A 17963-nucleotide genomic window follows, 5' to 3' on the forward strand; every position below is an offset into this window, starting at 1 on the left:
ATCCTCAGACATGGGGGCCATCCAGCCACAACTGGTGGCTTCCAGGGTCCCAGCTGCTGTGTCAGGACCCCTTTTGCTACCTCCTTATGTTCGCCCACTTAGAGGTAGAAAGGCTTAGAGATGTCTGGCAACCCCAGGGCCGGTGCAGACAGCAGGGCCATTTTTAGTCTTTGAAATGCCTGCTCTGCCTTTTCTGTCCATTGAAAAGGTTGTTTTTCTATGGTCAGCTCATACAGGGGTTTGGGTCATGGTATTTTAAGGACAGTCTCTTTTCTTGCCTCAGTCAGCCAATGCTGCCCCTCTTTTAGAAGGTACCCCAGATATGTCACTTCTGGTCTACAAATTTGGGCTTTCTTTGCAAGTGCCCAGTACCCCAGGTTACCCAAAGTCTGGAGTAAGTCCTCCATTCCCTGAGTGTACTCTTCCCAAGTCTCTGCAGCTATTAAATCATCCACATATTGTAGTAAAGTCAAGCCAGGGTGGCTTTACCGAAACTCACCCAAGTCTTCATGTAAAGCCTCATCGAACAGGGTTTGTGAGTTTTTGAAACCTTGGGGAAGCTGGGACCAAGTCAGCTGGCCATTAATGCCTTTTTCAGCATCAGTCCATTCAAATGAGAAGAGATTTTGACTCCTGGGTGCCAAGGGCAGGCTGAAGAATGTGTCCTTGAGATCCAAGACAGTGTACCAGGTCCTGTATGGCGGGAGGGCACTCAAGAGCGTATTGGGGTTAGGTACTGTAGGGTGAATGTCCATGACCCTCTTATTTATTTCCTTCAAGTCTTGTACTGGCCAGTACTCATTGGAGTTGGGCTTCTGGACCGGTAACAGTGGGGTGTTCCAGGTAGACCGGCAGGGGCATAGCACCCCCTGCTCTAGTAGTCTCCAAATGTGGGGTGTTATTCCCATTTGGGCTTCCTTGGTCATGGGGTATTGGTAGACCCTGACCGGATCAGCCCCTGGTTTTAACTCAATAAAGAGGGCTGGTCGGTGTTTTGCCAGGCCCATCCCTCCAGTTTTGGCCCAAGCCCCGGGGTACCTGCTCAGCCAGTAATTGATGTCTGTGTCTGGAGGTTGCAGGTGTAGGTGAAGGTGGTATTCATCCTCTAATGCCAATGTCAGCATAGGAAATGGCTGACCTCGTGACTCCATTACCTGAGGGCCATCAGATTTGTGCCTCTATCTTAGTCAACAAATCTCGACCCAGAAGTGGGTAGGGCTATCGGGGATGACTAAAAATGAATGGGTCACTCTCCTAGTCCCAAGGTCAACAGTTCTCTTAGTGGTCCATGGGTATTTCTTTACTCCAGTGACTCCTTGTACCCACGTAGCATTGTTGGAAACTTTTCCATTAGGCTCAGTCAAGGCCAAATGTTGAGCCCCTGTGTCAACTAGAAAGTCTACTGGGGTCCCCTCCACCTTAAGAGTTACCCTGGGTTTGGAGAGGGGATCCAAACCCCATGGCCCCTAGTGGTCCTTTGGAGGAGCGGCCATTAACATTAGTCTCTGGGGGGGGGGGCATCATCTAGATCTCTGTTCTTCCCTTTTGGGACTTCCTTAGCCCAATGTCCTGTCTCACGGCAAAAGGCACACTGGTCTGGCCTTAGCCCTTGGCCCCAGCCACCCGGCTGTCTCTGGGGTCTTTTCACTCCCACCCCATACATCCTTTTCCCCCTTTGTTCCCCTGACCCTTTTTCAACTGCTGCCACTAACATCCTAGTCATCTCCCTGGTAGCTCGTACTTGCTTTTCTTCTGGAGCATTTCTAATATTGTGTACTTTTTGGGTTATTCTCACTAAGTCCTGAATATTTTTGCCCTCCAAGTCCTCAAGCTTCTATAATTTTCTTTTAATATCTGGGGCTGCCTGGTTAACAAAGGACATAACTACTGTAGCCTGATTTTCGGGGGCACCTGGATCCACAGGGGTGTACTGCCTAAAGGCTTCCATCAATCTTTCTAGAAACTAGAGGGGGACTCATTCCTTTCCTGCATTATTGAATATACTTTGGCCAAATTAATGGGCCTGTGAGCAGCCGCCCATAGACCCACAATTAGAGTCTGGTGGTAGACCCGTAGCCTCTCCCTGCCTGCAGCCTTATTGTAATCCCAATCATTAGGAGGGGGCCTGGTCAAGGAAAAGGAGGCATTAATTAGATCTGGATTAATGGCGGGACTAGTTTCCCAGGCCTCTGCCTATATCCTTTCTCTTTCTACAGTGGTGAACAGGATCTGAAGCAGCTGCTGGCAGTCATCCCAGGTGGGCTGATGAGTAAACATTACACTGTCTAAAAGAGTAATCAAATCTTTAGAGTTATCTGAATACTTCACATTTTGGGACTTCCAATTGTATAAATCACTGGTTAAGAAGGGCCAATATTGGAGTCCTGGATTTCCCATGTCATCTGGTGGCCTGATCTCCCAAAGCGGCAAGGCCACAGTCGAATCCAGAAGGTAAGGACTGGTGGCCTGAAGGGTGCGGCCCTGCATCCTCCCTGCAGGGCCCTCCAAATCTTCTCCTCTGACTTCTTCCCCTCCGCCCCCCCTCAGCACTACTGCTTCCATCTCCCTGGGAGCCAACGGCACTGCAGGGGGTCATGGGACAGGGTAAGGTGGGGGCAGAGTATCGAGGAGATTTGGATCATCATCTGCTAGAACAGGAGGGGGCGATGATGGACTAGCTGTGGGCCTTTCAGGGCCAATATGGCGGAGTGGGGAACAGGAAAGGGGGTACTCACCTTGGGGGGGGTCTTCTACTAGATCTTCCCATACCAGGATATAAGGAATCTGATCTGGGTGTCCCCACTTTCCGGGCAGGAATATTTTGTACTTTTCCTCCTGAATAATTGACAGGTTAAAAGTGCCCTCTGGAGGCCACCCCACCTCAAAGGCCGGCCACTCTGAACAACAAAGAGTGATTAACTTGCCTTTTTTAATTTCAAGACTTAAGTTGTGGGCCCTGTCGTTAGCATCTTTGAAATGGTTAGTCAGGAGAGTCAAAGGAGTATTCAGACTACTCTGGCTCTAGTCAGGAGAGTCAAAGGAGTACTCAGACTACTCTGAGTCCCATTGTGGGGTGGGAGAGAACCCAACTGAAGAAGGAAATTACTGTAAGGAGGAGGCACCCGAAAAGGAATTGATAAAGTTGGCACCGGCGCGGGTTGGTGACTCCAGTGCACAAAAAGAGGCTTTACAAAAAATGGCTTTACGGAGAATAAGTCAGCTCCTGGTGTCATACTGGAATTCCAAAAGGATTAAAAGGGGAGAGCGGCTGGGGTGAAATAAGCCGCTGGCTTCCTGTTTTGGGGGGAGGGGGTTCCAGGATGCTCTCTGATCTGAAAATGAAGGTAAAATGAACAAGGGAAAGAGGCGCCGAATTAGAACGACAAACAGACAAAACAGAGACAGCATGCGCCTGGAGATTTGCACTTGAATCCACCTTTAACCTGCAGTTGTGGAGAGCAGACATACTTGTCTACAGGCGAAATCTGCCAAAAGGCCCAGCGTCCCCACCAGGGCAGTGGTTTTTCCCTACCTTAGGGTCAGTGCCCTGAGGCAAATCTCAAATCCACCCTTAACCCACAGTGGCAGAGGCTGGACTTCCTTGTCCAAGGGCGAAGTCTGGCAAAAGACAGTGGAGGTCCGGTGTCCCCACTCAGGAGGGCTTCCCCCAAGGGTCCGGGGAATGTCTTCCACTGGCCTGTTGGCTACCTTATAGCACGTTTCTTGCCAGTCACAAAACCCTACTTGCAAGTCAGACACGAAACACTCAACATGAAGCAGCTGCACCCTACTCACTGGCCGGCTAGACGACTCGCTGATCAAATCTGTGTGGGCTTCTGGGGAGTATCCTGGATGAGCCCCCAGATGAAGTACACCATTTTCAGATGCCCCCTCACAGACCACCAAAGACCACAATCAATGCAAACAGCAAAGAGTCGTTTATTGCAAGCTCGAGCTTGGTCCTCCGCACACTCCATAACCAGTGACGCTAAGAGGCCTTGAGCATAAAATCAGCACAGTTTTTATAGTATTGAACAAACAACTTTAAGGAACTTTTACATAAGAAATTACATGATTGGTTAACATTTAAAGCAAGCTAAGCTGGGCAAATATGATTGGTTGACCTTTACAGAAAAATATCCTTGGTCCATAGCTTGACCACAAACGGTTATGAGTCACACCTAGACCAACAGTATGCATGGCATGTGTCGCCCCGGGCTCTGAAGAACCAGTTGGTCAGAAAATTATATGGTTTTCCTCGGAACCAAAACTCTTAGCCCTAGGTCGCTGGGGGGCAACACCACTTGGGGGTAATCACCTGCTTCTACTGAAGGCTAGTTTCGGATCCTTACTTCTTTCAGTATTTAAAAATCTAATATTTTAAAATGCATTGGCAGTTTGGGATTTAGTTCCCTTGGCTAAAATTTGGGGATAAATATTAGAAATTTAAATGTAAAGGTTAGTTTAACACTGTCAAAAACATTACTTGTTCTGTCTGTCTAAAACTTTATAGTTTATTCAAGAACCAAAAAAAAAAAAAAAAAGGGAAAAACTTAAAACCCAACAGAAGATCTATCTTTAGGGGTGAGGGGTGAACAGGCAGAAGTGCAGTTCAGCTGGTCATGCATGGAGGGACAGACCCTGGGGGAGTCTACCCATAGTGGGATGAGCCCTGGGAGGAGTCCAAGCATGGTAAAAGAGGGCAAACTTGCCCAAACGCAGTTCATCTAACCCTAAAGAGTCAGATTGGGTGCGTGCCCACTCCATAAGAGGGGCTGAGTGGCCCATCATTGTTCTGTCCCTTTTCCCTGCAGATAGACACTGGAAACATGATGGTAAAAATTAGTAATGTGGTGATCTGATTAGCATTGCTAAAACTGCCCCTTGGATGCATTAAAATTAAAATTAAGAAGGCCTTAAAAAGAGGGTTAAAAAGTTATTTGTATAATGTGACTTGCTTTCAATGATGTTCTACAATTAGGATGTTTCTAAAAGTTATAAAGGTGTTAAATCTAGTTTCTTGGTACAGTGATGGGGACTGTAATTCTTGCATTAAGGAAAAATTGTCATTTGAGTTTAAAAATTTTAATGTATATCTGTTTTTAAACAAGCATCCAAGAGACAATGAGTGACACTTGGCCTCAAGATTTTAAGGGATCTTTTCAAAACGCAAATGAAAACTAAAGTATAAAGTTTTAAAAGAGATTAATAAAAGGCTTTAAGAAATTAGGAATGGATTTTTGGATATAAAGTTTAAAAGTAAAATTGTTCTTAACATTTACCTCAAATTGCACAAAGGAAAAATTAGGATTACCAAAATAATTGCTATTCCAGTTTGCTCATATAGGTTTTTTTTTTTTTTTTTTTTTTTTTTAAACAGTTTCCAGCAAGCCCAGAGCAAAGCACAGAGGATTCTTACAAGTTTGTCAAATGTAACCCTGGCTCTTAATAAGTTTCAGGTAAGAGCATGCTTAAAAGCTATTTCTATGTTGACCACCTCATTGCTTTTAATTAGAGTAAAGTGCCTTTTATAAGACTCATTGATTTGCAAACTGGTTTGAAGCCAGCCTGGGCAGAAAAGGTCCCTGTGAGACTGTCACTTCTACTCAGCCAGCAGAGTGCTGAAAAAGCAAGCAAAGTTGCTTTAGGACTCAAAAGTGGCAGAGTGCTAGCCTTGAGCTGGAGAACTGAGGGACAACACTCAGGCCCCGAGTTCAAGTCCAGTGACCATCTAAGGGAAATGCCAATGGGGCATTTATCCCAGTGTAGAGAAGACACTCCTGGGATGAAAGCAATGGTTGAGCATCCAGAGGCAGTAAGCCACTGCTTGGATGGCAGAAATAATGTCAGATTCTAGAGTCATTTGTGTGTGGCCCTTCAAAACTAGTCAGAGCCAGGAGGTCATGGGAAGATAGTTTGTAAGTATGCCTAATATTCATGACTACCTTGTAAGGGACAGGAACTTGTCAGTTATCTGTGATAGTACTAAAAAGCTAAGGTTGTACAATATGGGGGATAGTTTAAATTCCAATCCCTGTATGTGCCAAAAGCTCTAAATGGCAGTAACTTTTGAGCTGATACCAGTTACATGAAATTCATCTGCTCAGAAAAAGTTTGTAAACCTGAAAGTGTGTTTCTATTGACATCTGTCTGAAGGCCTACACAGGTAATTTAGGCATTGTTAGGGTCACTAGAGATCACATTCCTAAGCCATCCAGAAAGATACTTTTGCAAACCAGAGTGCTATACAAGCTACACTGCTGTAGCTGGAGAAAAGATCTGTGCAGTTCTCAAAAGTTAAATATTGTTCTTAATGACATCTAACCCTGATAGCCTCTTTGTAAAATAGGCTAAGGTTATAGGTTCCTGGATAGGTAGAATCAACGCCCCTGAAGTCAGCTTGAAGAAGTTATAGGAGATGGACCTTCACCCATCAACCCCCTTTTAAGATCAAGAGTCCAGAGTCAGTTTTGGGAAAGTGAGGCAAAATAGATAAAATAATTTTTTTTAAAAAAGGCATAAAGAATAGGGTTAATAGGTGTGCAAGTGTGGAGACTGCATCTGTCAGAGATAGTTACAAGACTAAGCCTTTTGTGTCTGTTTACAAAAATATCTGGTTAGTAAAAAAAGTTGTCATTTTGGTAAATTGTCCTGGGCTAATGTCTAAACAGTCTTAAAAACCAACGGGGCCAAAGCCTGCCAAGCCTATGTAATGTATCATTACCCAGTCTATGTAGAAATTTGCAGCCCAGCACGAGGTGTGACAGTCCCTTGGGGCCACTGAGAGACCCTGCTGCTGCTGCTGCTGCTGCACACCCTAATGGGTAAAGTTTGATGGCAGCTTGACAGTCACCTGGAGGAAATCTACATTGTCATCAAGACCACCTCCACCGTGGTAAAAGTAGACTGAATTCCTCCTGCCTCATTCCATCACCTAAGACCGCTTCCCAGTTGAAGGCTGCTAAAACTAAGATCTTGTGGGACATTCTTTTGGGTGATATCCAGAAACCCTCTCTATTCCCACAGTGGATACTGGGGGCAAGGATATCACTGGCTTGCTTGCCTTAGGCACTTCAGTGCATAGTGACTGGAAATCCACTCTATAGTCACAGCCTAGTTTGGCTCTGGTATGGTAATAACCTGAGTGTGTTATCAATGCAGGTAGTAAAAGGAATGAACCCCAGCCTTGCTCTTAGCCTTAAAATCTAGCAAGCTTCTGCATCCCAGTGGTGCTTTGAGACTGTTCTGAGATAACCTGGTTCCACAAGCCACGGGGGGGGGGAGGAGGGCAGTTTTAAACTCTAGCCACAAAGAATCTCAAGGAATTGTAAAGAAGAGGAGGGTAGTAAAGAAAGCCTTGGGAAAGAAGTTGGGAAAAACTGGTATCCTCTGCATAAGAAAGGATTTGAAAAGTAAGGATTGTCTTAAAATGTTTATAAAAAAGGAAGACAAACCCCAGAAAATTTAAGTATGTAACAAATGGTATGAGTATGTCTTAAAATTGAAGCTTATGAGTACAGCTGGTATAAAATTAAGTTAGCTGTGAAATATGGAGTCAGGACTGAAAAAAATGTAAGGGCCTTTGGTACTGTTAATTTTGTTATTCACAATCAGACCTTGTAAAAAAAGAGATCAGCGCAGTCCATCTATTACTTCTGAGATCCTGATACCAAACTGTAAATATAAAAGACTGTGCCAATTAAGGGACCATGATTGGTCCCTGATGCTCTAGAAGAGGAGGGAATGATAAACCTAAGCAACTCCATTTTACTTAAGACCCCATCTCAGTTCTGCAACTTAACTCATGGCTCACTTTAGCCCCAATGCTAGGAATTTATGACAGAAAGCCATGCACAAACAATTCTTGGAGCCATAGGTGGCGTCTGCTTAGGGCAGGTGTTTGCCCCCGAGTGACTTTGCCCCTGAGTGACCTAGGGCTAAGAGGTTCAGTTAAAACCATATAATGTTCCGATCATATAATGTTCCAACCAACTGGTTCTTCAGAGCCCAGGGAGAAATGTGCCATGCATACTGTTGGTCCAGGTGTGACTCATAACCGTTCATGGTCAAGTTATGGACCAAGGATATTTTTCTGTAAAGGCCCAGCTTAGCTTGCTTTAAATGTTAACCAATCATGTAATTTCTTATGTAAAAGTTCCTTAAAGTTGTTTGTTCAATACTATAAAAACTGTGCTGATTCTACACTCAGGACCTCTTAGTGTCACCGGTTATGGGGTGTGCGGAGGACCAAGCTTGAGCTTGCAATAAACGACTCTTTGCTGTTTGCATTGATTGTGGTCTTTGGTGCTCTGTGAGGGGGCATCCGAAAACGGGGTACTTCAGTTACTAAGTCAAACCTTTGTGATTACAAGGAAGAATGAAGGAAAAAGGATCTGTATCTAAGGCAGCTCATATCTTTGGGGAAACAGACATTAGACAGCAAAAAAAACTTTTCCTTTTTCCACTTTGAAACAAACAGGACAATTTTTACTTGCCAGAGGAAGCCTTTTTAATCCCCAGTTAGCACTCTAACTTGCATTTAAATAACCCTTTAAAACCTTGAAACACTGGGTAAACACTTATTTGCCTATTTGCAGTCTGATTTTAAGACTGCAATTTTTTTCCCCTCCAGTTTGAGTTAATTCTTAGAAAATCTTTGTACTCAAATAACAGTTTTTCTTAATGCAAGAATTATATGTAGACTGGCACTGCATTAAGAATCCAGACAACAAACTTAAGGAATCTCAGAACTTTTTTGCTTTTCCCAATGTGCATCTAATTGCAAAATAGGATTGAAATTTAGGTTTCCACATGCTAACTTATACTGAGACCAAATTGCATTACACAAAAAGATTAACCTTTTTTCCTTTTTAACCCTCCTATTAAGCTTTTTCATTTTTTTAATACATCTCATGAGGCAGTTTTAGGAATACTAATCACATTACCCAAATTACTGTCAGGGTTTCAGTGTCTGTCTTAAGGAAAAGAAAGAAACAGAAGCAAAGATGGGGCACCTGCACATCGTAAATTTTTACATGTTCTTTTTTCTTGATTCCTGGGATAAAACCAAAGCAGTTTCAGACAGATATAATGGGCAATCTTTGACAGTGATAAACAAACCTTTATACTCAAATTTATAATACTTAGCCCCAAATTTTAACAATGGAGGGAAGCAAACCCTAAGTCCTCCAAATACTTACATTTTTGCTTAGCCAGATAACTCTTGATTACAGTGTTAACAGCTTTTATGCATTAAAATACCAGATTTTCTTGAATATGTTCACATATTCTTTCTCTCTCTCTCTCTCTCTCTCTCTCTCTCTCTCTCTCTCTCTCTCACACACACACACACACACACACACACATACACACACCACTTGTGCACAAATATCTTAAAGTGCACAAAAATGAATACCAGCCATATGTTTTCTGGAATTTCAGTGGCAAGACATATACTTGCTAACAACTAAATACAGTATTTTACTGTTACAGATGACCAATGTGCTTTTCTAACAAAGCACATTACATGTCCTCTTTTCTCCAGGGCCTGGGAAAAGAGATGCTGTTAACAAGGCACATTAGCATACCAATTGACCTTTGAATACCCACAGATGGAAAACAGATGGGAGTCACCTGAAGCTAAACTCCTAGCCCACCTGGAGGTCTAATTATCTTTTATCCAATTTAAGACAAGAGCACTTTACAATTCCACACTGCCAGAATTAGCTAGATGTCTGAGCCAGACCTGTGGCTACCTGTGCTGTACCTCCAACTGCTGCTATGTGGAGGGGACATAGCAGACTTTGGTTCCCCCCATAGTGAAGTCTAAATAAAGAACAAAGACATCAAAAACAAGGATCCACAATGCAAACTGGTTCCAATTCTTAAGAAACCAGTATGAGACAAGATCAAGATGAAAGTACAAAAAACACAAAGGTTTAGTTGGAGGGGCGTTCCAACCAGGAGTGGACCCCCCAGCTCAGCCTTAAACAGAACTCTACTGTCCTGAGAGCACACTGGTCAGGCCTTGATCACAGATCTCCGTGCAGAACTCTCTACAGTATGAGGGTCTGCTGAGTGGGCCTTTCCCACACAGTGACCTAGCTCTCTCTGATCTAGTTAGCAACAGAAGGACAAGAAGTGGCTCTCAAGCATGTTTGCTCCCCTTAACTCCCCATTTCCAGATGGATCAATCCCAAAAATAGAAAACAGAAAAATATATTAATAGAATAAGAGGACAAATCAAAACTGAGACTTACCTCCAGAAAATTCCCAAGTGACTTCAAAAAGAATGACTCCAAAAAGATTTAGTGGCATATCAGGAATCCACGAACTGGCTGTCAGAGAAGCAGAAAAGCCACAGGGCCCTAAAACACCTCAGGGGGCATCTCCCCTGTGGTGTTCCTGTCCCTTGGCAGCCTGCTAACTGAGGCCATCTGCTAGTGGCTTCAAGGAACTTAGGTGCCCTCCTTGATACTGGAATCTTACTAGGGCCTCCACATGTTTTATGGGAACTCAGTTGTGAGAAACAGAGAAGCCACACTTTGAGAGGTCGAATTGGTGTGTTATTGGAAAGCTGGTGACTGCAGGTATACTCTTGTCATAAGGAATTGCAGCTGTAGGAAGTGGTGCTGTGGCTCAAGAGGTAGAGCACTAGCCTTGAGCTGAAGAGCTGAGGGACAGTGCCCAAACCCAGAGTTCAAGTCTCACGACTGACCAAACAAACAAACAAAAAACTTGCAGCCCTGAGGCCTGAAGAAAGTATGGCAATTTTAGGTTTGGATTCCATTTTGTCCGGGAAATGTGTCAGCAACTCCCCTTGATCCCCTTGAGCCCAAATTCTAGGAACAACTCTCTTTTTATGGTAAATTCTACTAACTACAGCTAATCAGCAGATAACAGGAAAAACCCAAAGTTCCAGATGTTCCTGCAAGTTAAAGACCACTCAGTTGAGTCTCAGACCATCTGCTTTAGCCAATCATTTTGAAGAGCATCAACTCCATGAAACAGCCAATTCCCAGTACCTGGTCAGTTCCCACCACTGGTTACGCGAATCATCTTTTAGAATTATGTTATGATTTTCCCGTGGTGTGATATGATTTGTTAAGTGTTGCAATGATGCATAGAAGTCCCTAAAAAAAACCTATAAAATCCCTGCTAGAGAAAGGGTCGGGGCTCCCAATCTAGATCCACTGTGTTGGTGACGGTCGTGAGTCCAGGCTCGAGCTTGCAAAAAGAGACTCTCATGTATTTGCATTGGAATCAGCTCCTTGGTGGTCTTTGGGGATTCTTATCTGGACATAAGACAGGCCCTAAATACATTTAACACTGTTAGAAAACTGAGACATGAGAACAGGAGAGGAAAGAAAGAGAAGAAAAACAATATCAAAAAGCCAGATCAATTCCAATAGAGAGCTGAAGTTGGACACCATGATAGCTAGAGGAGAGCCAGGAGACATGAGGCATGGCATAATGGCACCTGAGATGATCTGGGCCTAAATGGGATCAGAGTCAGGGAGCAAGGTCACAGGAAACTTGAGTCTCAGAGTTCCAGACACAGGACTGATAGTCCAGTAACCTATTGTCCAAGTCCCCATCCTTGCCTCTAGGAATTCAGGCATGCCCAACACCTGGAGGTGGAACATCCCTGCCTTTACCATGAGGACAAGATGGCATCAGTTAGACCTAATTCCCCATCAACTACCACATGGCCAATTTGGTGCCAGTTAGACCCAGTATCCTTATTTCATTTCATTTACTATACACTCTTATTTTCCAAAACATTGTGATTTTCCTGGGAGTGAACTCAGATCATCGAAGTATTTTATAGGGAGTTCCTTGTGACTACTAGCATCATGCCCATCCTCACCTCTTTCTTGTGGATTCTTTTTCCCACCTCACAAAGAAACCCTGTGGCCTTTGTACAGGGTCAGTCTTCACCCCAGAATGATTTCCCTACCTCCAGTGGTAGGTCATCCTTAGAATATGTGTGGGAAGGAGAGAGCTCAGATAGTCCCCACTAAGGAGTGATCTGTTGCCTTTGCCAGTGCCCAGAGCTGCTTAGGCAGGGATTCAGAACCCCTGTGAGTATGGAGTGGATAGCCCAAGCTCAGTCTCCTTGGAGGCAATCTAATCTGCAGAAAATGCAGGCCCCATCCTCATTTTCCCATTGTTGAATGTATTAATTTATTTCCTTAACCCACAGCCTCCAATTTTATGCGCCTGAACATCTGAGAATGAGAAATGGCTTCTAAATGGCTACTCTTATTCACATACCACACAACAACTTCAAGTTATTGTTATTTTTTGATTAAACCAAATCAGAAAAAGAAATACTGAGTTTTCTGACCCATGTACCAAACATGTTACCAGAAATTTAGGGCAGCTAAGCTGACCTAGGTCCTTGCATCTGGCAAGAGAAGAATACAGGCAAGGCATGAAAGTAAGTAAAGAAAAAATATGGCAGAAAAACAGAATGAGGTATAGATACGTCATGGGAAGACAGTACTTCAGCCATCAGCCTTACAGACATTAGCCTTGGATTAAGAAGGAAGCATTGGAGTTTTTGAAGATGATTTTCTGATTTCTATAAAGTTTCTGTTTTCTATAAAGTTGTGAGGTCAAAGATTTAGTGTCACTTCCTTAATCTTTTGTAGTCCCTGTCTTTATATCATTATCAGGCAGGTTTTGGTTTATCAGCTTACCCTATGATCTGCAAATAGTACAGGTCACAATTCTCTGCCTGCATCGTTTTCTACTAAATCATATCATTTTCTCTTGAAAAAAGATAGGGTCTTCTTTCTTTCTTTTTTGTGGGAGGAGATATTGGTACGGAGGCTTAAACTCAGTATCTTGTTGAGTTCAGTACCTTGAACTCACTCTCTTGCTCAGTAGGATTTTGTTTTTAACTAAGAACTACTCCGCCTACTTTGATGGCAAAGAAAGAAGGAAACATTGGTTTCCTGTCTTTGAGAAAAAGAGAAAGAAAACCAAAAGGAAGAGGCACAACTTGCTCACTCTCCTGAAGGGATGACAGGATTAACAGGTCAGAAATGACTCCATGAAATGGAGAGGTTTCTTGTTTGTTTGTTTTTGTTTTTGTTTTGGCAGTCATGGGGCTTGAACTCTGGGCCTGGCTATCTCTGAGCTCTTCAGCTCAAGGCAAGTGCTCTACCACTTGAGTCACAGCACCACTTCCAGTTTTCTGGTGGTTTATTGGAGATGAGAGTCACACGGACTTTCCTGCTGAGGCTAGCTTTGAACCATGACCCTCAGATCTCAGCCTTCTGAGGAGCTAGGATTACAATCGTGAGCCACAGGTACCTGGTGAGAGTTTTTTTTTTTTTCCTTTTGTTGCTGTTTATGGTTTCTTTTGTTTTTGTCTTATTCATCTATCTATTTTTTGGAGGGTAATGGGGACACAGAAATGGGGGAACAAAGGGTGAACAAATGCAGCAGTGGTACTCAGTAGATACTGTGTTGAAAATGAATTCCTTGTCAGCAAGGATAGGAGGGGAAAACTGGTAGAGAGTGAAGGAAGGGGTGATGCTGTCCAAAAAGAAGTGTACTCTTTACCTGACTTATGTAACTGTAATCGTTCTGTACATCGCCTTTATAATAACAACAAAAACTTTTTTGAAAGTTAAAAAAAAAAAGAGTGCTTAGGGGAGTTATTGCTTGGTGATACAAAGATTCTGCGTGGGACGATGAAACAGCTTTGGCAATAGTGGTGATGCTTGCATAACAGTTAATGTACTGCATGTCGCTGAATTGTATTCATTGGCTTAGATGGTTGCTCTTTATAGTTTCCCACACTAAAAAGTCACCAATTAATTAAAATATAGAGAATATCAACATCTTCCCCTTCCCCCACCAATTTCCTGGAAGCCCTTAGAAGCTGATCACTCAGAACAGCTGGAAAATACCAATCTACTTTTGAAATATAAATACTGGGTCTAAGTGGAGCCATCTTGGCACCTTGGTGGATGGTGGGGACTCCCGAGGTAGATTTCTGCTTCCACACCTCCCACCCCCAGGTAATAGGCACTTGAACTCTTTGAAGCAGGGATAGGGACTTTGACTATAGACCTGCCAGACCTGCCAGACCTGTACCATGACTCATGAGACCCTATTTAGGCCCCTCCACCTCTGTCACCATTGCGCCATGCCTCATGTCTCCTGACACTCCCTAGATCACTATGGCATCTCTCTTCTATCTCCCAATCAAAATTCCCACATCACAGTTTTCCTTACTATAAGTTCTTCTCCTAAGAATGTCATACAAATGTGATCACTTAACATCCTACTTCTGAAATGTGTTCATATCACTGTGCGAATCCTTCCTCCTGTCTACCCTTGATATCCACTGCTGCTTTAAGAGTAGTTGTATTACTAAAAAGCCTGGGTTGACAGGTTGGCCCTATGGAACAAAGGTGCATGTTGGCTTGCTGTCCAATATAAAATGTTTGGACTCGCAAGGTCTTTGCTAACACTATCTGCTTCATCACAGGTGTCCTGTTATCTTCCTTTCCTTCCTTGAGGCTCTGGAAACTGGTACACATGCCAGTACATGACGATTGCCATTGTGCTGAGTCTTCTGTCTTCAGTATAGATAGTTATGGAGTGGGAGCAGAACAAAAGTACTCCCCCCCCCCACATACACACACCACAGTACTTCAGACCCTGAAACAAACAAGATATCTGTTTTTCAGAATCACTGCTGGAGCTTTTCCAGTAAAGGACAGTACTCCAGTGACATTTTCCTGGAAAGCCTTCCCTTTCCCTGACTTCTGGGCCAGTAATCCTCTGCCAGATGTTGCTCACTATAGCTTGTCTGAAACATCACTTAACCCAACTGGGAAGTCTACTGGAAACAGGATTGGATGATCTGAGCTGCTGCCCCTCTCACCAAAAATCTCTAACACATCCAGAGGTCTTTCTTTCCTACTACAGGTTCCAAAACAGTTGCTCAATCATTCCTTCTGCTATACAAATGTCATCCAACTGGTGGTGCTGATAAGCAGGAAAGATTGGATTGACTTCCTTCAGAAAAAGACTACATTTATTTAAACAGAACTGGAATTTTTTAGGTGTACCCTCTGGGTAAGAAGTCATGTGAGAGGCACTGCTAATAGCTTCCTTCCAATAATATGGTTTCCACTTTGGAGTCCTCAGCAGTTCTAACCAGCACAGTCTTCTCTTGGACACGACGTATACCCAGCTTTCTTGCCTTCTGAAAACAGGGCCTTACAATTTAGCAGCACTCAAAAGAAGTCTTCAAGCATGTAATAAGTAACCCTAGGAGATCAGGTGGCCCCCGGACTACAGATGTCCCTCTCAAAACAAACCCCCAAAAAACAAAAAGCAAGGCTACCCATGTTTATTTGGAACATATACTCAGAAGGATAACCAAGCACTCCTGGTGTTGTCTGTATGTCAGGGGCCATCCAATTAGAAAAGGTAATGGAAAATCAGTGCTGAGCCATCAAATTAGAAAAGATAAAAGAAAATTAGTGCTGAGCCATCCAGTTATAAAAGATGATACAAAATTAGTGTTTGTTTTAGTTGAAATGATCGAGGTTACTAGGTATTTCCTGGAAGGCAACTGAACTAATCTCAACTCTCTGGCTAGCATTGTTATAGATATAGTTGTCCTAGATTTCCATTATAAAGGCCAAGACCCAGCCTGTATAATCAGTGATCTATCTTGTTGGGCCCAGATTAATATCTCAGGTCAAGTGGAAAGTTCATTATAGAAATGTGAAGAGCCAGCTGACTTTCTAAGGTAGACTTTGATGACTTCTGGGATTTATGGAATTATCTATTGTTAGTTGGTTGAGTCTGAGATCCCAGGAAGGATGAGATAAATTGAACAAAACTTGTCTCAGCCTCTCATAATCAGTGGCCGAGGGAATGGTGTATTCATGGGAAAATTTTTTATCAGAATCCAAGGTAGTAAAGATAGATATCCTCATTAGTTCATATATGAACTAAGGGAATTGAAGAGCTGGGGACATTAATGGCAGGGTAGAGCACTTACCTAGCAAGGGCTAGGTAAGGGCTCATACATATAGTACTGGGGAGTACTATAAAGAAGAAAAGAAAGAAGAGAAAGAAAAAGAAAAGAAGGGAAGAGGAGATCAAGAAAAGGGAAAGAGAAGAAAAAAGGAAAGGAAACTAAAGGAAAGGAAGATACCATTCATTTCTGGAACAAAGAACAAGCAGGCTTATATTCCATTATAAAATATTGAAGTTTTCTCAGCTTGGGGTTTGGCTGGACTCTATTATATAATCAGACGTTACCTGAGTCCTGTCCCCCCTTCCCTCCCCATCATCCTGTGGGATATTGGGACTTGAAGAGCCAACAAAAATGCTTATACTTTGGCTGTTGTTATTTTTGTGAGTAATAAAGCTCTTTGTGGGTCCTATTTATCGATTCTTCCTTTCCTGTTACCTACCTGCTGTCTCTGGGAAACATGCCAAAGGCCAGGATTTGTTTGATCAGATGGTGTACTGCTTGGACCTCAAGGAAACAGAATACTCTGGCCTCCAGTTCCTTGACTCTGCCCAGGTCACACACTGGCTGGATCATTCCAAGACCATAAAGAAGCAGATGAATACTGGGCCTGCATATGCTTTGCCCTTGCAAGTTAAATACCATTCTTCAGAACCAAACAAACTTCGAGAAGAGTTTACAAGGTATCTGTTTGTTGGATGACTCAGGAATAACATTCTTTCTAGAAAATTGATGTGCCCCTATGAAACAGCTGTGGAACTAGCTGCTCTCTGTCTGCAAGCGGAGCTTGGAGAGTATGAGCTTCCAGAACACACATCAAAGCTGTGTCTGTGTTTTGGTTCAAATCAAATCAGACAGAAGCCATGGGATTTTCTATCTTCCAGAGATGGAAAGAGTGCAGGGGAAAAAGCCCTGTCCAGGTGGCACTCTCCTATCTGAATAAAGCAAAGTGGCTGGAAATGTTTGGGGCATACATGCACTTTATCAGGGGAAGAGATCACTGTGAATATTCTCTTGAACTGATCCCGATGGGCATGTTAAGCTTTGAAGGAGCTAACAAAATAAGCTTATTCTTTTGGCCTAAGATTACCAAAATGGATTTTATTTTTATTTTTTTATTTTTGCCAGTCCTGGGAGGCCTGGGCTTCTTTTGCTCAAGGTTAGCACTTTACCACTTGAGGCACAGTACCACTTCCAGATTTTTCTGGTTCTGTGATACTGAGGAATTGAACCCAGGGCCTCATGCATGCTAGGCAAGCACTCTGCTACTAAGCCACATTCCCAGCCACAAAATGGATTTTAAAAAGAGGAAACTGACACTCGTGGTGGTGGAGGAGGATGGTCAGGTTGTGAGCAGGAGCACACCTTTGTGTTCTGGTTGGACAGCAGTCCGTACCTGCAAGCACCTGTGGAAGTATGCGGGAGCACACCATGCCTTCTTCTGCCCATGCACACCTGGGAATGGCAAGTCCAGCAGATTCGGCTTGGTCCAGCTGGGCTCTATGCCGAAATCCACAATTGAAGCTAGCTTGTTAGTCTGCATGTAGAGTAAAATCTCAATTCCTTCACATTTCTTGGTGTCTTTCAAGAACTTATCATACTCAGTCATGCTGCTGCTGATGGGTTAAACCTTTCTACCAAGTGAACGTAGCCCAATCCTGTCCCCTACCACCCGCAGAAGGAGGACAGATGAGGGACTGTGGTGACTTTTGCTTCTCTTTCACAGCTCTCCATGCTTTGGTGGGCTTGGCCAGGCAGGCTCCATCAGCAGCCTTCTTCCAAGGGGAAGTTACCTGAATGGATTTCTCCAGGCTCTACATCTTACCCTTTCTTGTGCCATCCTATCTCACTCTAGCTGGTTCATGGTCTGTGTTCACCCTAGTGGCAGTGACCATTACTGGTAGAGTATTTGGTGTCCATTCTCAGCCATTCTTATCCCTTACCTCAT

General features: G+C 43.4%; 2 pseudogenes; one reads left to right on the forward strand and one right to left on the reverse strand.

Annotated features, from left to right (window-relative positions):
* Window positions 1–245: 245 nt before the first annotated feature.
* On the reverse strand, window positions 246–8064 carry LOC138816926 (uncharacterized; annotated as a pseudogene).
* A 3791-nt stretch (window positions 8065–11855) lies between these two features.
* On the forward strand, window positions 11856–17562 carry LOC138816928 (band 4.1-like protein 4B; annotated as a pseudogene).
* Window positions 17563–17963: the final 401 nt, after the last annotated feature.

This window comes from Dipodomys merriami, unplaced genomic scaffold, assembly GCF_024711535.1.
Source record: "Dipodomys merriami isolate MVZ:Mamm:240054 unplaced genomic scaffold, mDipMer1.0.p SCAF_7, whole genome shotgun sequence".
Classification (NCBI taxonomy): Eukaryota; Metazoa; Chordata; class Mammalia; order Rodentia; family Heteromyidae; genus Dipodomys; species Dipodomys merriami.